The sequence below is a fragment of the Callionymus lyra genome, chromosome 2 (genome assembly GCF_982586985.1).
Source record: "Callionymus lyra chromosome 2, fCalLyr1.hap1.1, whole genome shotgun sequence".
In the NCBI taxonomy this organism is placed as follows: domain Eukaryota; kingdom Metazoa; phylum Chordata; class Actinopteri; order Syngnathiformes; family Callionymidae; genus Callionymus; species Callionymus lyra.
Window position 1 is genome coordinate 42,593,630 of NC_141819.1, and position 26,594 is coordinate 42,620,223.

The 26,594-nt window shown below is 38.4% G+C and overlaps 1 long non-coding RNA gene across 1 annotated transcript in view; it reads left to right on the top strand.

Annotated features, from left to right (window-relative positions):
• Positions 1 to 2,581: 2,581 nt before the first annotated feature.
• Positions 2,582 to 26,594, top strand: part of LOC148087171 (uncharacterized) — a 39,642-nt gene continuing 15,629 nt past the window's right edge. Inside the window, exons 1-3 of the long non-coding RNA XR_015710557.1 lie at positions 2,582 to 3,347; positions 10,809 to 10,929; positions 24,948 to 26,286. This is a non-coding gene — a long non-coding RNA (uncharacterized LOC148087171). The remainder of the gene's footprint in view (positions 3,348 to 10,808; positions 10,930 to 24,947; positions 26,287 to 26,594) is intronic.

Consider the following 26,594-nt stretch of genomic DNA (forward strand, 5'->3'; position numbering starts at 1 on the left):
AACATTTATGTTGTATTGGCAACGCATAGGATGGCAATAAAGTTTCTGATTATGATGAGAGTAAATCGTAGTTATAGATCATTATGTGGTAGTTGACCTTTAGAAAATAAGAGTCCATCAATGTTGTAGTTATTTTGTATTTAAAGTATCCTGACAAATCATAAGCTGACCAAATTGTTAAAAGATTTAATATCATTCTATGTCTGACCTACGTCTGGACGGTGGAGCAGTGGCCGGTGCTGCAACCGTGTAACAAGGAGTTTGCTGGTTTAAATCCATTTCAAGGACACTTTGAGTTTTCGAGTGGGCAGAATATTAGTTTTCTAAGAGAAACTCTGGTTTCCTCCCAAAGTCATAGAAGGTGACTCTAAATTGTACACATGCTGTAGATGTCAGCTACCCTGAGTAGCTGGGATTATTGCCATTCTTTCGACCTTTATGTTGGTTTTAATGGTTGACATGGATTTATTTAACTACATTTTAAAGAAATAAAAATACACATTAGTGCAGTAAAATAGTTTGATGAGTTTTTTAAGCTTTATTGTGTTTCATAATAATAAGATATGCATTATTCATTCCTCTTGGAGAAGAATTAGGTAAATTAAACCAACCTTTGCAATAACAGTGTGAATAATTAATGCCATAATCACGTTAGAAAACAAAGGGCCATAAAAAAGTTTTATTACCTGAACTGTTCATTTATTCATTCTTATGCTGGAGATAAAAACAACTTTATTGTTGTTAATGTTAATAATGTAGCAGCTGATTTATTTTAACGACTGTAATGCATCAAGTTGTGATCATTTGAACAGTGAATATAAAGATTTCTTAACCGTTTTGTTTGCACTATTGTGCCTCTTATTTCAATGTATTTTTTTTTTTGAGTATATTAATAATTCTTGCACTATGATTTAAAAGAATACATTTTTTAAAAGTGTTTTTTTGGCCTTCAACTTATGAATCATTAGGTGTCGACATGAGAGCGTGACAGAAGCAGGGACAAATATTTGCTCCCTGATTCCCCTCATGAGCGACCTTTGACATCCAACGTCCCGAGTCAGCTCAGGCCTCTTTGAAGAACGACCATTACAATTCCCAGAAGTGTCCACTTGAATCGGTCAGTTATTAACACATGAACTGGACTGGTCAGACGGGACAGATTTGACTGAGATGAATGAATTTAAAGACGTTGCGTTTGGTTTTATTCTTCAGTGTTGCAGAGTTTCTTTTGGACATTGTCTGAGAAAACTCTGTACACATTTTGGAGCAATAGGAAGGAAATGCAAATTTGGGTTCATAATGGGATTGTCTGCGCATTCAGGAGTATTAAGTAGAAAATGACTTTAATCATCAATGGTTTGACAGGTTTATGTATAGGCACGTATAGACTCAGTGTATTTGTACTTATTCACAAGACTGTACTCCTGATGCAGCATGAAGTCCAGAGTAATATATTAATGAAACATATATTGACAGACATGTTGTTAATAACGTCTTTCTCTCTTCTAAACATTACAAATAATGTAACCTCTTCCCATAATAAATAGAGACATAAAACACATATTATAATCGTCAATTATTAGATATATTTGGTGTGTTAGGAGATTATAAAACAAACAAAAAACTAAAATGTAGTCGTGATCCATGGATGAACCCATATTTATTTATTTTAACAAGTAAACCCCCTCAAGTAAACCATCTAATTGATCCGCCTCGATAATTAAACGGAAGAAAAAATAACAAATAAACGCATTTAAATGTCCATACAATTATTTCTATTGTTAATTTCCTACTTTCGTTTAACGAATTTATTGAGTGAAGTAAAATACAACGAAACAAGAAAGAATAAACACGAATATGTAGTCGTAAACAATTAACTTCATTGTTTATGGATTGTTGGACGTTTTCTTATGATGGCGAAACATTTTAAACACATACCATATTGATTTGCTCACCGAAAAAAAAATGTTTCGCGTTAATTAAGACTAAAATGCTGTATTAGGATTTAATTCTTAAAAAATGGAACGAACACAGACCGTGATGTCGGAATAATCTTCTGACGATCAACGTGTGGCATGAAAGTTATAATACAATTGTAGTCCTCAGTATCCTCCTCCTATTAAAAAAAACATTTTGTTGTACATTTATTCACGATATTATTTCAAATATGGGTTCAGACAGGCCACCATTTTATCCACTAAAATTTAGAAGTGGCGTGAAGGCCGTCGGGCCTTATTGCAGTATCTATGCTCACCAATAGATGTCGTCTTTTAACGCTGACACAGTTTGTCGTCCGGTATTTTTAAAAAGTATTATTTTACATAAATATATATGTATATAATAAGATGCAAATTCGTAGCTAAACAAGATAATTACTGTTTTTATTTTTATAGAACCGATACATAAATAAAATGAAATAAAATGTGTGCACATAATTCAGTAAAACTGCATTTTATTGTGGATGTTTTAGAGACAATATAGTTTCCAGGACTTGAAAATAAAATAAGTCAATATCAATAATTTAAGATATCGTTTTAATAACTGAATGATCGTTCAAAGTGTGTCGCTCTCACGGTGGATAAAGACGGGCGCTCATTGGCCAGCGGACACTCTAGTCTTCTGACGTCAGCACGCAAAAGGTTCTGCTCATTTCTAGATCTGCTCCGGTGCTTGCAGCAGCATCAGTCCTTCGTGAGCTTTTCCACGCACCCAAGTCGTCTCATTTTCGGCATCGTTCACCACTTTTTTTTATCCTTTGTGCGTGTCTCTGGTGATTCTTTTCTTCTTCACGCTGTTCCGTGAACGCAACACGAATGTTGGACGTAAAGATGATGCACTGGAAGGATGCGGCAACAGCATCCCTCTCGTCCTACCTTCTGCTTTTGACCTTCTCAACCTGATCGCGTCCAGGCTGGTCCTGGCACACCAGACGCGTCATGTTCCGTCAATCCAAACTCACCGGTCCGAGGCGTGACCGTGCCGATGTGCGTCAAAGTGTGATGACATCACTTCTGTAATATTTGTTCCTAACACATCAAGTGCGTTGACCACCCTCAAGTTTTTGGGGTTTTCGGGGAGGGAGGTCGTGGGGTGTGAATGCAGCTTCGGCCGCTCAAGGGTCGCCGCTCCACCCCTGCGTGCGCGCGTGCATCCAGTGTGACGCGTCAAGCGTGCCAACTACCGAACAATGGACACCAGGATGGTGCCACAGACTTTCTAACCTGGAAAAAAAAACACCTAGATTGGGGAAGGAAATGTTGGATGTTGCGGGGGGAGAAGTTATCTTTCTCCGGGATCTAGAACAGAAGTTCTCACCGTCACTGTCCAGCTTTTACGGTCCGCGTCTCGTAAGTATATTTTCGGTCGTTAACAATCATCAGCTGTAGTGGTTTCATTTTGTCTCGCTGTTAGTCCCTCAATTGTCACAAACTGAAGTGGCCCAACTAATGATGAGTGGCAGCAGGGGCGTTGTGTGTGTGTGTGTGTGTGTGTGTGTGTGTGTGTGTGTGTGTGTGTGTGTGTGTGTGTGTGTGTGTGTGTGTGTGTGTGTGTGTGTGTGTGTGTGTGTGTGTGTGTGTGTGTGTGTGTGTGTGTGTGTGTGTGTGTGTGTGTGTGTGTGTGTGTGTGTGTGTGTGTGTGTGTGGCGAGCGGAGTGGCCCCCGCGATTCGCCGTTTGTAAAGCAAACAGTTGTGTGATTGTTAGCCGAGCCTGGGAAAATGTCCCCTCGACCGGGAGGTGGAGGGACTTGACGCCACAGTCTCTTGTTGAGAAAGACTTGTGTTGCTGCCAGACACTATTGTGATGCTAATGAGCACCAGCACGTTGTTGAACTTGATGTTGACTTTCTTTTCTATTCTTTATGTGGACTCTTTCTCTCTCCCACCCACCCCTCTTTTTCTTTTCTTGATTATATCTGCGCACATGTTTGCGGGGATTTTTTTTCTCCTCAGCAACTGTGTGAAATTAATGAACCATTGACGGGAACAACAATAGAAATACATTAAAGACTTGTTATAGTCAGTGTGTTTCTCACTGTACGTTTCGTTGAAATACGTCAAAAAATCCAATAAATATAAAAATACGTAAACATTTTAAATGACAATTTACTTCCACGAGCCCTTGCCTATATTGACAATTATAAACGTAATAAGTAACCCAAATATGACACCTTTCCGTCTGTCTGTATTCACTTTCCCCCAATCTTTACTTCTATCTTTCTTCTTGAATCAGTGCAACAGGTGCAGGCCCAATATCATCATCAGAACTCTCGAGTTTAGAACATTTATTATTATTATTGATAGAAATGAGAATTTTTAGCATATAAAATATATCCTTTGGTTTGTGTATCTATGATATTACAGGGTGTTGTTTCAAATAACGACTAGAAGGGTTTAATTTCGTTCATGACGAGTGGGTACATTTTATTAGATTTGTGTTTGTTTGTTTTAGTTCATTGTAAAGGACTATTTAAACTAAGATTCACGATCTTAACAGCGTGTGTGATTCAGCACCAAGGACAGAGATTACATATTCGTGTCGTGAGGAATAAATATAATTTCTGACCGTTTAAAAAAAAAAAAAACTGTGTTCACATTGTCAATAATTATAATAGTATTCTAAACTCGCTCCTACAAAAATACATATTGCTGTTCTTGACGTGCAACATGCTAAAGGTGCATGTTGATGTACCAGGGTTGATGTTGTACTGTACGGACGATATGACAGGAAGTGACGCTGCAGGGGGCGTGATGGGGTGATCTGACAAGTGTTTGAAATGTCTAATATAATACACATTTATATAACATAAATTAATCTGTGGGTCTCTCTTTTACACACACACACACACACGAACAAACAGATACACACACGCACACACACACACGCGCACACACACTTATAGTACAATGTTCTTTTTTTATTCTATTTTCATTCATATTCATTCTTATTTTCATATTTATTATTATTTCTTTAGTATTGTAAAAAACAAAACAGATATTAGATTAATATAAAAACGTTTGGATTTACACACAGATATAAAACGTATTTTCTTCATTAAGTTTTGTGTATCAATGCAATATAGAGTGCATCAATGTTATTGAGGGGTGTAGACATGTATATAAAACATATATTTATATATAGTTTCTATGCATTGATTTTCATAATGTTCGCCATATGCTTTGATATTTAGCTGATTTTTTTTTACGGATGGACCCTCACATCATATTATACGCATGATTATATACAGTAAGACCTCAATTTTGTTTTTAGAAAGGATGGTGATAATGAAGGCCTTTATGAAATGCTAGAGTAGAACTCACCCATGTGTTCCAATAAATATGCTAAAATATGAGGACACCCCCCACCCACCCCTCCTCTTGATACCCACAGCTCCTCTCCTCACTCTTCTACCCTATATTCCATCTTTACCAGCTTTCCTGGTGACACTTAGAGAACGTGTTCCCGCAAGATTGGGATACATATTGAGCGTGGAAAACGCACTCGAGGGAGCCGAGTGTTAACATCAAAGACGTTGAGTTTATGGATTAACTTTGTGCTTTTACATACATACAAGAATGGGTAAGTAGCTGTTTGTTTCTTTAGTCGTGTTTGTAGTATAGTGATATATTTTTGCAAGGATGAAGTTCAATTAAAATATTTTCCACATGCGACCCTGCAAGATAAATATCGTAATATTATTACTTTATTACGGTTTTGTACCCTCTCTACACTGAACCTGGTTATTTTTTCATAATTCTGGGTTGTTACGAGTCCAAAGCAGATTTTGGAGATGTTAGTAGTTTTGCTTTTTTTTCAATTATTTGTGGATCCTGTTATATTTAAGCATTTAAAAGGCGCTAATAATAACAACGCAATTGAGTGGATTGTATAACCTTTTGCCGAAGAATCAACGGTACCATAGCCACTTATGAATTCTGTATGAGCAAGATATGCTTTTACATTTCCTAATTTTGGCAATTTAAGTTTCCACGGCAGCTTACAAAATCAACCATTGCCATACCATAAAAAACAACAACAATTATATTCATAAATAAAATAATAATACAATAAACATTATCATGAATGGAGTAATGATAAATACACGCAGAGTAGGGCAAGGGAGTTGGAAACCCTGATGAAAAATATTACTAATAAGTTATCATAACGCCATTATATGTGATTAAAGTTGTCCTTAATCAGATAAGAATGTATTCCAGGAAAGATAAGGAGAGAGTTGTATGTTTTGTATAGATTTATTAATCCTCTTTTGGTGATTTAATTTAACATTTTATTTTAATCTAAAAGCCATTTTGACGCGTGAGGGCGTCACCGTTGTTTCTCTCAGCGTTTAATGCGTCATATACCGGCGACATTAACTAAAGCATCACGCGTGGTCAGTGTTAAAGTTGTGTGGATCAACGATGAAAGGTGGAAGGAGGAAGAGGATGGAGAGAGAGGGAGGGAGAGAGGCGCGAGGAGAGAGAATGTCTCCATGTGACCACCACAACACGCAGCGACGCGCAGCGGCCCCTTTAAGAGACGTGGGTTAGTTTTTCTCTTTGGTTATCTAGCTGTATGAGTTAATGTCATATCATAAAGCTAGAGAACCGAAAGTAAAAACTAATTCCTCAGACATCACGTTTGGAACGAGCCGTTACCCGGAGCGATGGAGGCTGCCGAAGCCCCGCGTGGACCGAAGGGATGCTGGCTACACGGAGGACCGGGAGCCCCGCGGCGGGGGTCCACGAACACCCCGATCAGCGACTCATTCATTCTTAATGGACGGGTTCTGGTGATGATTCGTGCATGTGTAAATAGACGTGATGTTCTGGACTGTTGGAGGTGACAACCCGCTCACTGGTGCTGCCGATGATGATGATGATGTGCGGCACCTGAACAGCGAGTCAGACGTTTTTTTTATTTTATTCTTCCACCTCGAGGACATTATCCTCACTTGTCTGTCAGTGTATTTTTGGATGTTGAAAACCATCAGATGCAGACACGTTTTTGCAGCGGAAGGACGCGTCTTATTGGAGGGTTCCTGGCAGTCACGTGGTTAGCAGTAGCCACATCCATTTCTCACATTTTGCAAATATGTTACAATTATAAACTTATGGACGTAAATCTAAACCATGTTGGTATTTTTAAGTTGTCTGGTTATTTTGTTATGTCTAACTGTGAAGGTTATGTCGACAGCCTCTTGTGGCTAGCATGTGCTAACTGAGGCTTTATAGTATTATTTGTCAAAAAAGGAATTCAAAATTCATCTTTTAACATTTGTTGTTGTTTTTATTTAAATTTCTAACATGGAAGTTTATTTGTGAAGCAAGTCGTTGACAGTCTGTGCTAGCATATGCTAACGAAGGATAACTAGTATCATTTAATGTTTACTTACATATGTTAAAAAATCTAGTCAGAATTCACCATTTAACACTTATTCTAACTGCGAAAGGTTATTTGTAAAGCAAGTTGTCAACTCCCTTGTGGTTAGTTTGTGGCTAGCATGTGTTAACTTGGGCTATCTAATATATTTTAATGTTTACTTACATTCGTTTAAAATTCAGTCATCATTTAATAAATGTGGAGAGAAATTGTTTTGATAGCAGTTTCAAAAGTAAAGTTTGTTGAAACAAATTTTTTATTATCAATTTATTAATCGCTAGTTTATACATTTTTTTAATGATGGTGTTAAAACATCACTTTACAGATGCTGCTGATGGTATATAGAGACCTTGTGATTTCATTATTTTATTGGACCAATCAAAAAAAAATTGTGTTCTTTGTTATTGTGACTTCCATTTCTCATCATCACTACTAGTGTTGAAAAAAGACTTCAATTCGACTTCGACTTCCAATTTCGTAAGGAGTTAAAAAGGTTGTGAAGCTAAATTTGAGCCCTACAAAGTGTCAATCTATTTATGATTACTGTATTTTTGCATTAGTCATGGCTCTTGAACTAGTCGTCTTCTTGTTTTACACACAAAAGCCTCATGATAGTGATGATGTACCACAACCGTTGTCAACTCTGCTGGTGTGGTGACATTGGGAATGTATTTTTGGAGATATGAAGCTAATGGTGATAGATTCTCTCCTGGTTTAGCATGTGGTCTGACGCATTCTTGACAGCCATACACATAGATCAGGGGGATGCGGAGAAGGTCATCAAGGTAATGTTCTGGCGGCCATGTTCTGAAGGGGATATCTTCTTAGATCCCTGGATTTGTCTGATTGATGCTCTTATTAACACGGGAGTATCTTCTGAGACAATCTATTGTCACCAATGTAGAGCAAGTTAAGCCACTCTGTCTGAGAAGAGCTTTGCAGTTGTTCTTTCTTCCTCTGTTTGCAAACACAACGCTATATTTTGTCACCTTACCAAACATGCCTTTTTTGTCATTACATCATCTGTCATTTCTGTGTCATCGTATATCAGAAAAGCATAAAGTGATTTTGAATGGGAGATTTTTGGGATGGATGTGGGATGTCTTGTCCAGGACTGACTGAAATGTTGTGTTGGGGCTTTTAGATGTTATGTGTTGAGTATTGGACTGATCTGCTTGTAGAGATGGTGTAATGTACAGTACAACAATGAAGGTCGGTTATAGTTGAATAATACATATATATTTATTTATAAAAAATTTTTAAAAAAAATCTATATATTCATACAATATTGTTAGTCTTCATTAATGTAATATTAAAAAAGGAACATCTTAGCATTTGAAAAATATTTAAAAGCAATAATCTCCATGGATGGTTCTGCTCTACTTATAGTGACTAATCTTCAAATGATGTGTGGATCGACATGGTATTTCGTTACACAAAAGAAAATGTGGTCATGTGTCAGCATTTATAAAATTCAAATCTGTTTTTGAGTTATTTTGCTAACACACCAACAGACGGACAGAAAATTTTAAGCATGTGTATATTTATATTATTGTCCGAGACTCAGACGCAAGCCTTTTTTTTGAAAACAACATATGTCAAAACATCAGTTTAAAAAGCTGCATTAGCAACTGTATCCTCTCGTCCTCAGTCATCGACGTGATCCTAGGGACTTCATTGTTCCTTCAGCTGCATTTAAATTGCAACCTGTATCTTAATTGTAAATAATTTAAAAAAAATGATTTATTGTGATGTAATGATGTTATTTTACACACACTTTAATAAGATATGAACCATAATGGAACTATGATAAAAAATAGTATTTAAAATAATTATTACTATTATTGTTATTATTTTTATTGCTACAGTGCCAATGAATATATCATAAGAAATAAACCATGGTGATGTTTTGCTTAAACATATATGAATATTTTCTTACACCCCTTTTAGTCTTAGGATAGTTGTGTCTTGACAACTAATGTGTTTTTTTTCTTCTAGCTAGCTTGGATAAGACAAGACACAATTTAAGCAATTTTACAGATTCCGTTTTCTTTGTCTTTCGAATGTCTTTTATTGAATGGACGGCATGTTACTATAAATGAAGCAATAGAATTCTGTTTTTCATTCGACTCATATTATAAAGAATCCTATTCCTGGTGACGACGGTCATGTGTACCACGCTGATACAACAGCCAGTCGCAGTGCAAATGAATGCATTGTTGAAGGGTAATGAATGGAGGATATGGTGAGAGCCTTTTGAGATTGAAATTCAGTCTGGCGAGCGACTGAGAGGGTGGCTAGACGTTGGATTTTTCCCACATTAATATGTGTCTGTCTGGGCCCTCTCCACCGTCAGGGGGAGGCCCTCGACCGCACCAGATGGAGAGCAGTCTAGTCAAGTCTCGTCTAGTCTGGTCTGCTGGCACCTGCCACATCACTCCTGCTATTGTCTTGTTCTAAACCTCCTTCTGTTGTTCCACCTTGATACAAATACACAAGTTAACAAAGTGGAAATAATTAGACAAAGTAAATGTCTGACTTTGTGATGTCTGTCAGATTTCTCTTTTAAAAGTGACATAGTGAAGCAATTATTCCAGAGCCAGATCCCGACTGCGTTATGCGTCATGTTATCTTGTTTTTCTCTCACATTGAATTGAGTCTGAGTGCACATTTTTCCTTTCAGTTTATGTGGGATCCCCAGCTCAAATTGCTGCACACTTAATGTGGCACCATTGTATATTTTCCCGGTGCAGCATAATGGTGTTTACAGAACAGGTCCAACTTTTATTTGACTTACGGGCCTTATTCACATCATGATGTGGAGACTTACACTAACATCAATCTAGCCGTGATTATCACTGCCAAAGTGAAACTGTAACTCGCCTTTTATGTGATTGTTTTGCTGCTGTGTTGTTTCAGCACGTTGGACGATATTATGATATTGTCATTTTACCATATGTACTTGATAAACCTATATTCTCTGAACATGTGTGTTCTGAGTTATGGTATCCTAGCAACAGCTTCTGTACAATGCGTAAATGAACTATAGGTTTTAGACCTGTTAAGGACGTTCAGCAGTAATTTATGAATATATTAATTTCTTAAAAATACCTCCAAATATGACAATAAACCAGAACAAATACTTTTTTTTAAAAAAGAAAACAACAAAATGAAAACAAGACAATGAGGTCAGCTTCAAGAAGGTAACAACTTCATAACCAAGATTGAGTAACATGAAGCACATTTATAAATGGAAGCCATGTAAATTGAAGGTTTGGTTTCCAATTATATTATTCATTATTTATTCATTACATGCTCTATCACATTTGGTTAACAATAGAGACAAAGAAAAATGACACCTGATTGTTTCTCAATGATCGCAGACATGCTTAGGCTCTTTAACTAATATTTGCCTTTTTTCTTGCAGGAGTCTAAAGATGCCACCTAGAGGTTCATCCCTCAGGAGCTCGGTTCTACATTTGAACCGACTGTGAAACTGTCAGCAAAAGAGAAGAAAGAAGGTCATCACGATCAACTTCACCACACTGGTGAGTTGTTAAACAGACCCAAGATTTGTTAATAAGACTGACAAATAATTCAGAAGACTTCTTTATAATGATTGTAGAAGATGCATTTGATTCTGCATATACTTCGACACACAAATGTAATCTTGATGAAAATGTAAAATAAGAAAGCTTTCAGGAAGTTACTTGCAGTACCACAACCTTGATAAACTAAAACACTTCTCGTAGCTTAAATGAATTACAGTGAATTTTATTTTAGTTTCTTGCATTTTCCTAACATTGTGTTTCAAAATAAATTCACCCAAACTTTGTAAAATGGCACAGATGGTAAATACTGTATGGTAAATGCAGGATATTTATCCATTTTTTCTTTGTCTTCCTGGATTTGCCATCAGTCCGTCAGCCTCTTCCACTTGTGCTTCCTTTTAAGCCACACTTATCATCTTCTTTGTCCTCCATCAAAACCTCTGCGAATCTCTGTGGATGTCTTCCTCTTCTTCTCTTACCCGATAATCTATATATTATTTCGTCTGACTGTTTCTCCTTTTAGCAAACATTTGCCATAAAGCGTTTTAAAAGAGCTATTCAATTATGACTCCTATAAAGTCAAAACAAGAATTCTAAGTTCCTGTTGGTAACAGTTTAAGACTTTATATTGCTGCACTGCATGGACATGCATTAAATCAATGTAGGAAATCATCCATTAAATGTGTAGGTCTAGTGTCTGCTAATAATGTGTTGTCAATGGATACATTATGTGATGTGGTTATAAAATGATCAATCAAAACAATCAAAAGATGTTTTTATTGATTCATATGTTATGATATTAATTGATAGGTACAATGTATGTTTATTGTGCCTTAATAACCACAGAGTCAATATTACACAACACAACACAATTAAAGGGATAAATTAGGGAATTAAATTTTAGAGGCAGAAATGCATGTCCACCTTATTGTAGAGACTGTCACTTAGTCGTTGTCGTCTTCGTCCAAAAAAGACACACTTAGAAGCATCCAAATACCTCAATGCTGCTTGGCGGGAACTCAAATTGTATAGTAAAAAAGAAGTCTATATTTTTAGTTAAGGTCACTGGGACCTATAGAAAGTAACATTGTCCAGTAACACTGACATTAATCATTTATTCTGTTTATATTTAATGATCATGGACAATAGTTTCAGCAGTTAATGTTATTATAAATTGTATGGGTACACATTCTATAAAGGTCTCATACATAGTGTAATGCATTCTTAACATATTTTTAACAAGATATTTGAAAACATTTATAAGGCTTTATAAAACAAGTTATGGTGGTGTATAATCATGTATGTCTTGTACTTTAGAACAAGGGTTATACATTATTATATGTAGTGGACACAAAGAGCAGGTAAAAGGTAAAACAAGATTATATCATGAAAAGATGTTTAAATTATGAAGAACCAAAATAAAGTGTTATTTATAAGAACATTATACAGTACACTGACACTTTTCTCAGTATTAAAGTCATCATTATTTCAGTGTATCATCATTTAATTTAATAAACATTAATAATATGTCTAACAAGTTCTTTGAGTGACGAGATCAAATCAAGTTATAAATCGTGTTTTGTGTAAACAGAAACCCTGTTTACAGTTTCAACACACTTGTTTGATGATTAAAAACCATCATAATGTTTTCTATAAACCCTTTATAAATGCATTATAATGTGCTATAATGATTTTTCCACTCTTTTGGTTGACTTAATAGAACTGGAACAAATATATGTCCAGACTTCAGCTTTAAAAACAGCTGGAGTCGGCTCTGTCCTTATTGGTTGGATCTCACACCCCGAAAATGTTGGATACCGGTACTCTTACTGATGTCTTGACTTCATTACCGGTTCCTGAATGATACTTTCTGAAATACCAATTTCATAAATTCAATGCAAACAAAAGAAAATGAGTACAAATCATAATAATGTGTGGGTACCAAAACTTGGCACAGAAAAACAAAGCATGTGTCGATACTATGTACTACTGAAGCTTAAGTTCAATACCCAGGAGGAGTTGAAGAGCACAGACCCTCACCATTACAGTTCAACATTTCCTCTTACGGCTCGTCTTTACTCCACACTGTAACTTACACACTTTGTGGCACACTGCACTTGTATATGCATTAGTGATTTGCATGTCAGTCTGCAGACAAAATATGTGTCACTCCACATTTCATTTCATCTTCCCTCTCAAACTTTGAGTGACAGGTCAAAAGATTCGCTTTGCTGCTGTAAAAGCTCATCAAGGCTATAAATGCTGCTCAGGCTGAGCGTCTTCTACCACCTGCAGAGAACAAAGTGGAGCGATAGAAGGATGGAGAGGGAGGTGAAGCTTCCTCACGGTGATTGAGGTCTGTCATAGGGGACGCAGAGGAGAAGTGATTTCTTTTTTTCGGCCCCCACCCTGCAGGGTTTGAGAGTGTTCTGTGACATTGGCCTAGTTCTATATGAGCGTCTCCCCCTAGAGGAGGTGTTTGAGAATCAGACAAGAGGAGATCAGAGGAGATTTCACTGCCGCCGGCCATCCTCCTCCATAGCTTGAAACCACCTCTTCCACCTCCATCACGCCGCTTCAACTTGATGAGGGCTGTCGGTCTGCTTAGTCAATATCATATCCACAAACTGGATCAATCAATGCAAACAAGCTTCAGTTGGACGCGGAGGTTTTGAAGTGGAGGCATAGCTACAGGCTAAATTTGATGGAGAGACGCATCAATCCGAGAGTGACACTGTTCACACCCTCTTTGTATTCATAACAGCCGGCATACATGCGTCTGCATTGATACTTGGGTTTGCCCTCGCAGGACCTGTATATGGTGTGTGCATTTCTTACACTCCTTCATACAGAAAGTGTGGGCAGATGCTTCCACAGCTGAGCACTCTCATGTATATGGAAAGAATGGAGGGAAGAAGTAATCTGATGGTTTACAGAATCTGACAACCAGTTTGTCATTTCTTTCCTTTCTCATACCGCCGTGACCTTCAGATCCCGCAGTACTCAGTGACCCGAGTCAAATTGAAAAACATTACTTCTTTACTTTTGCGTGTGTCCTTACCCCAAGAAAGTAGGGGTGTGTTTTGAAGAATCTGGCGATATGTATCACGATACAGGGTAAACGATCGACATATTGCAATACTGTAGGATAAACATACATTTGTAGTATTGGAAAAGGTTAAATAGACACACACAGAAAACTGTTAGAACAAACCCAACATAACAGATTCAAACAACTAGGTACATGAATACAGACATAATTAATATGTAGTAGAGGTTATATCATAAATGTTAACGGTGTATAATGCCCCACTTTGTCTGATTTAATTTTTCAGGTAGAATTTCCAGATATAAAGACTTGATTGATGCAAATGCAATGCCTTTAAAATAGGTCCGAGAGCTTTGACCATGAAGTAAACTGTTGTTTATTCAAATTATAGGTGTACATTTTTTTCTAATATGTTTCATAGGTTTTGTAATTTATCACATAATTTTTCAAAACTGCTTTTTTTATCCATCTTTTCGACCTGCATGTTTAAAAAGACCCTCTGATACAATAATAATTAAATTGTTATAAATATCATAAATAATATAATAGCAGCTGATCCTGAAATCAGAGCTCAGGTTTTTCATGTGGGCTCATCTTCAGTCGACTAGTTTCGCCACTCCAGAGAAACCAATTCAACGACTGCTACACATCGTCATGGCAGGTTGGACAGCAGAGATGAAGTTCTTTCAGGTGTTTGGGTCCCTCCTCCCCACTCTCACCCTTTTTCCTACTGCCCCCTAGCTGCCTCTCGACATTTCCTCCCTAGGCCTTTGTGCAACAGCTGGGTGGCTCAACATCAGGAGCTTGCCTGCACTTCATTTCAACTTGAAATTACATTTGAAAGCAAGGAGGAGATTACATTCTTGGCATATTAGTACTCATATCAGAAACAAATGAAACCAATTTAAACGTTTAAACGAGTGAATGAGAGTGTCATCAGGAGTTATTTCTAATGGCAAAACACAAACTCCCCGCCGCACACTCCAAATTTGGCAATCACCTTTGTGATGTTTTAGAGGGCTGCCTGGATTTGTGTGCATTAATAGATCTTCCTAAAAGTTTATTCAAATGATACTCGGTGTATTATGTAGCTTGATAGGAAATAAATCTCCTGGAAAGAATACACTTTCATGGGGGAGGAGGTGTTAACATAAATTAATGTCGACTGCCTGAGGGGACATATGAAAGAGAGGGAAGGAAAAAAAGAATAAGGTGAATCATCTGGTCGTAGATGCATGTCTGATTGTCCTGATACTCTTTTTCACATTTCTTTTATTAACTTTATAGAAATATGAACCATAAAAAATGATGATTAAAAAAAGATTTAAAAGCCAGAAATAAAAAAAAAAATAAAAAATTGATACAGTGCTGTTGAATAATGATACAGTATTGGGAAAAGAATATCGTGATATTTAAGTTAATCTGTATTTACTTACACCCCTACAAAAAAGTATCTCTCTAAATTTATATTTTACCAAAAACATACAGAGGTTGATTTGGAACTTGTCCGTAGGTATGAGTGTGTGTGTGACTCTTTACCAACTGGTATTTTCCCTGCTTAGGTATTTCTTCCTTGTTTCCTCCCTCATACTAGTTTCCTCCTTTAATGTATTTTGTTAAATATATTCTCTTTTATTTTTCTGTCAATGGATACATTGCTATTTATTACCTAATTGTGGCCCTCCTGGCATTCCATGTATTCCTATTTTTTTAACTAACTTATTGATCAATTACCTAAAACAACTCAAGACATTGTTATCGTTATTGTTTTAATACTCTTTTTCCAACTTCTTAGCTTCCATGCTAAGATCATCTCTTCCCTCACTGGCTGCAAGAGAGTTGACGGGATGCAGTAGGTGACAAGGAGGGAGGGGAAGGGTTCCACCAAAAGCCGGCGGGCTGCGATGTGAATGGGATGGGGAAAGGCGGGAGTCTGAAGGGGCAGGGGGGCATTAGCGACAGAGGCAAGTTTAGGGGTGGCAATGGCGGGGGGCTTCGGTGGTTCAATGCAACGGCCGGAGCGGCTGTGAAAAGGGGTCTCCCCTTTTTCCCACGCCCAGTGAGACACAGAGACCCTGCCTCAGCCCGTCAGGGTCAAGTCACATTTCTAATATATACACTTGGCCTGTGGACTCACACAATGCATACACAGCTCATTTATTTTATGTATGCACGCACGCAAACACGCGGGTCTGAACTCCTCAGTAACGGTAGGGGCCGGCGCATAGCATTGCCATGATTCAACAAATTATCGGCACGTTGTTCTATAAAGAAAAATGCAGTTCCGTACCCACATTTTTAATTACATATGTATATAAATATTATATATATATATATAAATATAATATTCTTTGAGTTTAGTTAGTGAGTTCCTGGTTCAAATTTACCTGCAAGTTTTTAGAAATTTTCTCAAAGTAGGTCGACCATATTTCTCAAATCAATATTTGAAGTTTCACACTAGAAAAGATAGATAGATAGAATTATATCGATCCCTTGGGAAAATTCCTTTGGGAAATTCAGGTTCCAGTCACCAAGCAGCAACTGACTGAGAAACAAGTGCAAATAAAGTACTAAGTGAAAAGATCAAAGCACACACAGCTCACTCCGATCGTTAAAATCCTAAATAACAACAATAAATAAAATAGAATACATAAATAAGAATTTAAGGATTAAATAAGAATAAAAGTCTCAGTTGTTAACTGCAAAATGTTCTTTGGAGACGATACAAATGTTTTATATTCAATGAAAGATTATTCGGAACGGTTAAAATAATATAATAATAATAATTAAATTAATATTGTCAGATCAGGTTAGAGATAAGAATTATTCAAATTATTCCGACAGTATTTTTAACAGTTGATGCACAATATTAGGTACTCTTTCACCTACTCTTTATCTTTCTTGCACAAGCCAGCAAGATTTAAAACTATAATCATATTCCAAAAAGGGGGATGTAATGCTTTGTCCTTACAAACCCCCCACCCCACCCCACCAGTATCTCCGGCAGTGCCAGATGCCCTGCTGTATTGTGTGGGTGCTGGGGGCAGCCAGGCAGGGAGCCCCCTTACTCCTCATCTCCCTCTCTTCACTGGGATGTCACCCCTCTAGTCTGTCTGTGTATGTCATGGTCTGGACGAGAGGCCTAGTGTGGGAAGGGCTTGAAGAAAAAAAGGGGTGATTAAGGATCAGCTAAGTTGACATTTGGGGGTTCTGGTGTTTGCAGTTGAATGTCTGGTTCTGAGAGGTCAGCGGGTGGACTTGAGCATGAGATGGTCTGGGGGGTGGTTAGCAACTCCTAGGTGAAGTGGAATTTAGATGAATGTGTCGTCTAATAATTCAGTCTGAGCTCATCCGCACTCTTTGCTCCGACTCACAAAGAGCTCCAACAGCAGGATTTAAAGAACACGGGAGACAAAGCAGCCGTCTGACTTCTCTTTATTCCGCAAATGTGTACCAATGAAGCAATGTCCGAAGTTTGCCATGGCAGAAAGCTGCTCTTTCATCTATCTTCCGTGGCTTATTCTCCAGGGGGTCGTCGGGGGCAGGAGCAGATCGAAGTAGACGAGATTCTGGTTCAGTCCTCCGACACTTTTTCATTCAAGCTCTGTGATCTCATATTATCCAGAAACGAAAAGATCTTTTTATAAATGTATGCTATTCCAGATGCTAATCCAGAATCGACTGTCCATTTATTCATCGAATTTATTGGGAACGGTTGGAATTTGTTTTAGCAAGAGCTATAAAATAGTTAACACTTGAGATTTTCAACATATATTGTTTTTAAAGAAACTATTCACAGCCCTTAAGACAAGTTGTTTTTATTATTCCACCGTCAGACTTGAATGAATATTTTTATTTGCACTTTTAGCATATGATCAAACCCTTTTATCTATGAATGCTGTAGTTGATCATTTATATTGTTTTTGTTGTTGTATTATTCTTTATATACTTTATGTTTTCCAGTAATTTCTACCTAAATAATCAACAAAGCAAATGCAAGTGAAGTGTAAACATTTAGTCAAGTTCAGCTGATAAAGACAAGTAATGATAATAAATAGAATAACAAAGAAGTAAAGAAAAGAAATAGACCTTAGTAACCACCACTTCCTCTTCCAGTGTTCATTCTAAATATATTTATTGTTTTTTTTTTTAATCTATAACTTGATGCATAAAAATAGATATTTTGTACAGCAATCTAACACACGTTATGTCCTACAGTCCCAAACTTGGGACGCCTGGTATACTACAAATTTGTTTGTAAGGAGATAAACATCTTTCATCTGATATGTGTTTTTGTCAATCACCACTACTTTTATTTGTGCTCCTGTTTCCTCTGCGCACTTCATCACTTGCTGTTACGTCTCTCTCTATTTCTTTCTCTCTCCGGCTGTGTGAAGTGGTGATAGTATACTGGGAGACAATAGGAAAGACTCACTTAATTAGCTGGACGAGAAGATGCATTGTGGCAATTACGAAGCACAAAGGGAGGGGAAGGTATGGCTCTGTAGCACGCCGCTGTGTGTATTTGCCTTCCTGTCGAAGCCTGGAGTGCATGCAGGCCTTTATCAGGGAGAGTGAAAGCAGCAACAATGGAAGACAGGATGTACTCCACATGTAGAGCCATTTTCAGTCCTTTTACAAACAGGGACAATAGCCTCCGCGCTCCCTAAGAGGCTGGAAATAAAGAAACCGTACTCAGTAACTCGTTGAATTATTTCAAATCTACAGGTCTTGTAGGATTGTAACTACTCAGTTTTTTTAGGCCGCTATTGTCACATCTGCAGCAGCATGTACAACCATTAAACTGATGGAGCCTGGATTAACCATCTGTGGAGAAAAGTTTCCCTTCAGATGTATTTCTAGACATCATTGATTTGGAATATATGCTGCAGGAAGTATCCTTCTACATTTTACATTTTAGAGTTTTAATAATTAGATCAAATTTGTGCCCCTAGCAAACAGTCAGTTAAAACAATTGTTAAATCACATACACATCACAATATCACATTTCTAAAATAAAAGCAACTTTCAACAACATGTTATAGAGCAGCGTACCTCAACATTTCGCACCGTTGACCAGTTTAATTTTGGAGTTATATTCTAGTACAGACCTCCAGATAACGGTAAAAAAAAATCATGTGTTTGACTAATTTTCAATGGTTAACAGGTTTGTTTTGAGTGAACTTGAACAAATGCCACGTGCTAATGTGAAGAAAATACCATCTTTTGAAAAAAAAAAAACACATTTAAGATAGTCAGAATCAATAAAAGATCAAATATATACATATTTTTAATGACCGCTGTAACTTTAAACTGATGTCAACAGAATCTGCTTATGGTAAAGGAGGACAGACCCAGAGATAGTTTGGAAAGATTGAGCCCCCAAGAATAAAAAAAATGGTTTCCTAATCAGATACATACTTCCTGTTATAGGCAGGATGGTAAATATACATTTTTATTAGCCTGCAACCAAGAGTGGTAAAAGATTTTGCCCCTTGTGGAGTAAGATTGACACCAATTGTTTGGACTAGATTTCTGCCACCAGTCAACACAAATCTTGAGTCAAGCTCCTTGGCAGAAACTATCTTGGTGCTTTTTTAGTTGCATTGTAGCAGACAAATCAAATTGAGTTCTGTTGACTGGTCAATTTGAAAGAAATATGTAACTGAGTAGATTTGGCTCACAAATGTACTCAGTAAAGTTGAAGTGTGTTTCTAGTGAATTGTTAAACCTGGCTCTCTGTTATGTCATCAGGTTAACGGAATGTTGCCATTTACTGAAAGGATCTCAGCAAAATAAAATTAATTTTATGTGGTTTTATGTGAACCATTTTAAAGCTAAGTTAATAAACTTATATCATCAAAGTAAACAACTAAAACTCATCAGAAACTCAAAGGAAAGCCATTTGATGGTAGTGTTCGGTTAGGGAGGTGAAAACAGAGATCATTTAATCACAATCACAATCAGACTCATCCTTTTCTAGCACAGATATTTAGAATAAATATACGTTTTGTTTGGATCACGATCTTGACTGGCATGTTATATACTGGTGTTGAACTTCTATTGACCAATGATAGTTAGTTTCCCTTAAGAGGAAAGATTTTTGTCTTTATTTTTGCAGGATGCACTTAGGGTCAAATTTTTTGGTTTGTTCCTGAACTTATTTGGCTTAATTACCAGAGTGACTATACCTCAAAACTGACTATAGTATGTTGAATATTCTTTCTTTTCATGTTAGATAATAACATTGAAAGTGGAGCTGTTGTCAACCAAAACACGCCTTCACAAAAGACAGCCTGAGCCAGTCATCAATATTGTCCTTGAAATCAGTCTTTGTAAGAAAACTGCAGTCCTGGTTGTTGGTCTTGTCAATTTGAGCTCACAAATCAGTTTATTTAAATAAGGTTTTATCTATTTTGAGGTTTTCAAAAGTCACTACATAATGTTTTGTCGTATCGTTGTTTTTTCTTGTTGTGACTGGAAATGTGCTTCTATCTATTGGCTGACTGAAAGTCGGTTGCAAATTGATGCTGATGGGAACCTGTCACAGAGTGTGTTTTTGTATTCACTTGGGTCAAGCAAAGAGCATCTTCTTCTGGTTGAGAGGCCTGAGGGCTTTTTTTCATGAAGTCGGATATCAACCAGCCAACCCTTTTTTTCTTTTTTTTATAAGAGTTCCTTAACCTTGATAAATGAAGCAGAGACGGGAAACGAGTGGACTGTGGACAGTGGAAAAAGTTGTGATGTGGGGATGAGGGTGAGACGAAGGGAGAAGTGATAGAGAGAGGAAGCCAGCCAACTCCCTGGCCGACCTGCTCTCAAGATCAATAAAATTCGAAGAGCTACTGAGCATTCCTCTCTGGCAGCTCGCACCATGAGGGACGAGAGGAATCAAGGAATTCACTTGAGGAAAGTGTGAGGAAAGACACTTTTTGTCAGTTTTTTTGTTAAAAAAGAAAACTGGGGAAGCCATAAGAAAGAAAGTAGGAACAGATAGAGATTGGTGTCATATAGGTTACAGCCAGTGCAGTTTATCGCACCCCTGAAACGACATACCAACCTACCTGCTCAGACAACACACATGCATCCACACACTTACTGGGGTCTCCTTTCGTACAGCCACAAGGTGACAGAGTGTCGATACAAACACGAACAGCCCTTCGACAAATGGGATTTGGCATGTTCAATCAACAGTGCTGCCAAATCCCAGTTGCTAAGTGTTGCAGACTCATATCTGTCGGACAAATGAACCCGCCTTCCTAACTGTCCCCCAAATATCCTCTATTAAAATCTGCACTAATTAAATTATCATATGCCGTCACCCTTGCATAGGTGTTGATAAACAGCCGCTTTCTTTTCATCTTCTAATGAAGCTCATTTGCATCATAGAACTCTTCCTTGCTAAAGAGTGCTTGTAGAATCGGTGTCATCCAATTTTCAAACAAAACAATGCTTAACAAACCCTTTCGAGGTTGCAGAAAATTCGATGCAGAAATGTGAATAACTGCAATTTCATCCATTGTCCTCTTGAGGCCAAAAGTGACTTACACACCCAGCCAGAAACAGACTTTCACATATAGAAACTGCTCAAAATATGGTTTAGATCTTAAACAGTTCAACAAACAGTTAAATGATTAAAATGTTAATACAAATATCTTCTCGGTCTTACTAATTTATGTATGATAAAATGTAATAACCCGAACATGTCAGCCCATCACAAAGCATTGTCAGACCAGAAAGTCGTACACCTGTAGACGGCATTTACAAGATGACAGTGACCGCAGATTGACTTGAAAACTGTGTAACAAATTGTCGACGTCACTGTCTGATTGGACCATTTAAAGTCACGTTGAATGACTGTTTTATAAATAAAGTATTTCATTCATTCATTCAGCGAAATTAAACAAAATCTTAAATAAACCACTAACATTTACATTGTTTTTGTAGTTTCTGGTATGTCAGGATGCTGCCATTCTAGTCACGCATGCCCACATAAGTGACATTAAAGTGGTGTTTATTTCAGATAGTATTGTACCCTCTGGCCAACTCTTCCTCAGAACTGAGTACATTTTTATCATTCTCTTCAAATCCTGCAGCGAAGAAACCTTCATGGACTCACTTTCTGAATTGATGCCCCCTCCTATCGGAGGGCACGGCCTCTGCCTTCTCTCTTCTGGCTACTTTCTCTGCCCTTAATGAAGTTAGTGACCAGTTGACTGCCCCTATCATTGGTAGAGAGCAGGTTGGTCCTCCCATCCCTGGAGGGGGGTACATTGTCCGTGCTGGTAAACCAGTGTAATCCTCCATCTGGGGACAAAGAGCAGTACCCTCACTACCCCGGCCACTACGCAGGGCATTAGCCCCCCTAGGAGAGCTGTGCCCTGGCCTGCCCCTGCCTGCCTGACAGCATCACCTCACACCCCTTCCTCACTCTCTATCTACAGAGGCTGTTTTATTCTTACCACAGAAGACGGTTAAGTGTGTTTGACTGCCACAAACTTCCCTCTCTACAGTGTTGGCCAACCAATCAACTGCTGGAACAAAACCTACTTTAGCAGCTCTTTTAGGATCATGTCTGACTCCAAATCTCTGTCTCTTCTTTAAAGCACTCATACTCACACACACACACCTAAACACACAGGTATACACAAGTGCTTCGGAACAGGTATCCGAGGTTGCTATAGAAACAGGCGGTCATAGTTTATCATGGGGGAAACAAACAAAGTGTTACTCATAAAAGCAGGTTCAGTGCCGTTAAAGCGATCACAACATCATTCAAGCATCCCAGGATTGTGGCAAGGAAAGTCCTAATTACATTTAAATATGTTATTAGAATATAAAAGTTTGTCATAAATCTTTGAAGCTGTTGTATCTGTATTCATTTTCTAGAGCCTTTTCCCTTATTGGGGTAATTGCTTATTGGTTTATATATAAAACAACAAGAACATTTTTTTTTCTTGACTTTTATCTTAATTTTTATCCAAAAATCACCAATTCACCGTTTCATAAGAACCACACAGTGATGACGGTAGGCTTATGGTAGGCTGTGTGCCAGCTCACCATAAGAAGCAATCAGTGCTAAGTGTCTTAGCTAACTATCTTCACACAGAAATCAAAAAAGTTCTGATCATTTTCTGTAATAGGCGGAAGTTTGTCATAAAGTCATAAATTTATATTTATTTGCCATTACCAACAAAACATATATTCCCTTGCCAAATTAGAACCTACTATCTTCAGTGTTGTAAAATGTCAAGTAAAAGCCTCATGCTGCAAGGACACTTTAATTTCTTTAAAAAAAAAACCCTTCTTTTCCAACTTGGAGAGACAAACGGGCTGTTCTCCTTTTCTTTGCTTTTCACCTCTCAAACCCTCTTCCATCTATCGTGCCTGACGGCGACAATGCAGCCACTCTTTCCTGCAGCAGCCTGAGCGCTGCTCTGAACTAACAATATCACCAAAGCTGCCTGAACGCTGCAGAGCTCCATTGTACTTGGTCAGAGGGGAGTTAACACCCATGTCTGAGCTCAATGAATAGTATTATTGTGTCCGAGACACCGCTCCCCCAGTCCCTATCCTCCTAACTCAACCAACCCCCCCCCCCTCTCCCTGAACTTTCCTTCCTTGTCCCAACAGTGTAACCCCCTTTTCTACATCTGCACGCCCCTACAGCTCTCACTTCCAAAGACTTCCCACCCCACCAACTCTAAACTCAAGCATTTTACTTCTCTATTCCCTTGGCAGGCGGCCTGTGGGTTTTAGTTTAGCAACTTTTTTAAGCCCACAGAGAGGTGGACAGAAGGCTCTGTGGTGGCCTCAGTGAAGCTAGTTTGTGTTGTTGGATCGGTCAGAGCGGTAGGGGGGTTGGATTTGGCCAAGGCTGTTTCTCAGTTGAAGGACACAATGGGCTTCAGATTCCTCAAAGAAATGCTATTATCATAAGAAGAGGCCCACTGAAGCCATCTGAATATTTTGAGATGGCACAAAAGCTGAGATGTTTTCTCCATGAAACTTTCTATTGAGCCCCGCCAAAATATTTCCATTCCTTCACATCCCTCTGAATGATAGACGAAGTGGCCAGGAACAACCTATAGATGAGTTTTTTTTCCTAGAAGGCTACATTTTTTACAATAATTAAACATTTTGAAATAAATAGAAAGGAATACAGTAAGAATTGTCTATAAAAAAAACAGTTCAGGCTCTAGGTGACAACACGTTTTCTTTATTGGTTTGTTTGTTTTTTTCCATGTTTTATTTTCTTCAAACTTGTCCCACACCTCTGTCATTGCACTGCACACGCTCAAGGGTAACATCCACCACTTTGGGAACAATTGCACTACCAGTGTTTTCCAACCACCGCATTTATTTAAATTGTTATTGTTATTTAGTAAAGAAGACAGATTTCCGAAGTAATGTAACTCATCCATGGCCATCCATAGATAGTGTTTTTGCTCGTCATGACATCTTATTTTTGATGTTCTGAATCTAAAATAATCCTGATATTAAACTGGTCCGTGGTGCGAAAGGGTTTAGGACACCTGCTTAAACCAGGTTCTTACAACTGTATATTTAATAATTAATAAACTCAAAAGATGATGTGAAAAAACCTTAATTTGTTTTATTATATATATATATATATATATATATATATATATATATATATATATATTTTAAGTTGCAGTTTAAGGAATGATGTGTTCCCTGCCTAGACATCTTGAAGACTCAGCTCTGCAGGGAAAATATATATATATAAAAAACAAACAAATTAAGTACTTTCCTCTCTTTCTTCATACTACTTACTCTTTGGATGCTAATATTAATTGTTGTAAATCACCTTCCAAATGTTTCTGCCAAATACAGTTACATTTAATGTATTCATTTACCAACATGCTAGCATCTTTTTAAAGCATAGGCTTGAGATAATAAGTGGAGATTCATCTGTTTTCTTCTGTCTGTTTGTGTCAAGCAGGGATCGGAGAATGAGGAAACACTGAAGAAGCAGAGTGGGTGGAAAGATGGAAGGAGAGAAGGATGGAAGGATTTCGAGGAGGTTGTTGAAAGCGAGTGAACCCGGGCAGGTGAAGACAGCTGTGCATTGCCACAGGCTCTCTGGCTGCCGTCCTCCCTTGGCCCTGGCGCCGCATTCAAGGGTCCCAAGCAGCCGGTAGGGGCCAGGAAGCTGCGGCAGAGTTGGCAGATTGGGCCAGCCGAGCCAAGATAGAGGCAGGTGATGATGGTTAGCTGAGCTCTCATCCCCGCCGGCTAGGAGCATCCACAGCAGATCGGAGCAGCGCGGGGCAGTAGAAATCAATATGGAGGAGAGAGGCTAGCAGAGGTTGCCCAGCACTGCCTGCAGGCCTCGGAGCCCAGGGACCAACCACCACCACCACTGCTCCCATTTCCATCACTCTTTCTATCTTTCTCCTACAATTTCAGCACCAGCCTGGGCCACGACCGTAACCCTGCAACCACCCCACACACTGTGTGTGTTAGTCAGAACATGCACATGTGTGCGTCAAAGAGGAAGACAGAAAAGTGTGTGTGTGGTTCAGCCGGAGGGAGTTTTTGCTTCATTCAACACCTCTTGATAAAAGTTTGTCAGAGAGGCACAGAGAGTGAGAGTGAAGTGGAAGAAGAATGAGCATCAAAGGCAATGATTCATCCGTGCTACTTCCTCTCATTACTCATTCAACCTCACCGTTTAAATCAGGATTCATGCACAGGAAGTGTCGGCCCAGACCCACGTTCTGGCTCTTTGTGCAATATATTCCTGAGATCTCTTGAGCCAGGATGAAAGGACAATGTGAACTTTTTCTCTCATCACACACAGCTGTCTTTTTTGCCTCCGATTTTTCTCACCTTCACTGAAGCAGCTCCCATCAGAGGATATGGAAGTGCAGTATTGATCCATCAGGTGGATGAGGTGGAAAGTATCTGGCTCCGTGTGTGGATACAGCACCAGAAGTCCACTTACGGCTGTCCACAGCAAATCCCAAGGCAGCTGCTGAAATGAATGCTGGCTAATTGAGTGAGAGTCAAAAAGGCCACTCGTTGTACCTGTTGGCTGCCAGCTTCTTCCCGTCTGTGACTTTCCTTCACAAGTCCTTCACGTAATGGGACTCGCTGTCCTCTTTTTGGCAACAACATTTGAAGGCCACCCAAGAACAGAAAAAGAATCCGATCTGATGATGGCTACCCGGATGGAGGAACTTTACGATACAGACCCGTGAACTGTACCAACATTCCTGATCCATGAACATGAGGCCAGACCACCGGACCGGCAGTGAACACATGAAAACAAACAGTCGGTGAGTTGATCTTTGACACACTATTGATTGTATTTGAGTGAGACCATTTCATTATAACATACACAGCTAAAAAGTTGCAGGTAAGATTCCAGTTTGGGGCAACTGCAGCCTTTCTGTATGGAGTTTATATGTTCTTCCTGTGTTTCTGTGTACTTTAGTTACAGTCCAGAAACATACAAAGGTTGATTGAATTCCATAAATAGTTTTTTAGGTCCGCAACAGGTTGGCTGGGTGTGTCACAACTCTCGCCCAACGTAGGTGGGATAGAGTTACCAATCCTTGTGTAGCGGTGCCAGCACAGGACAACT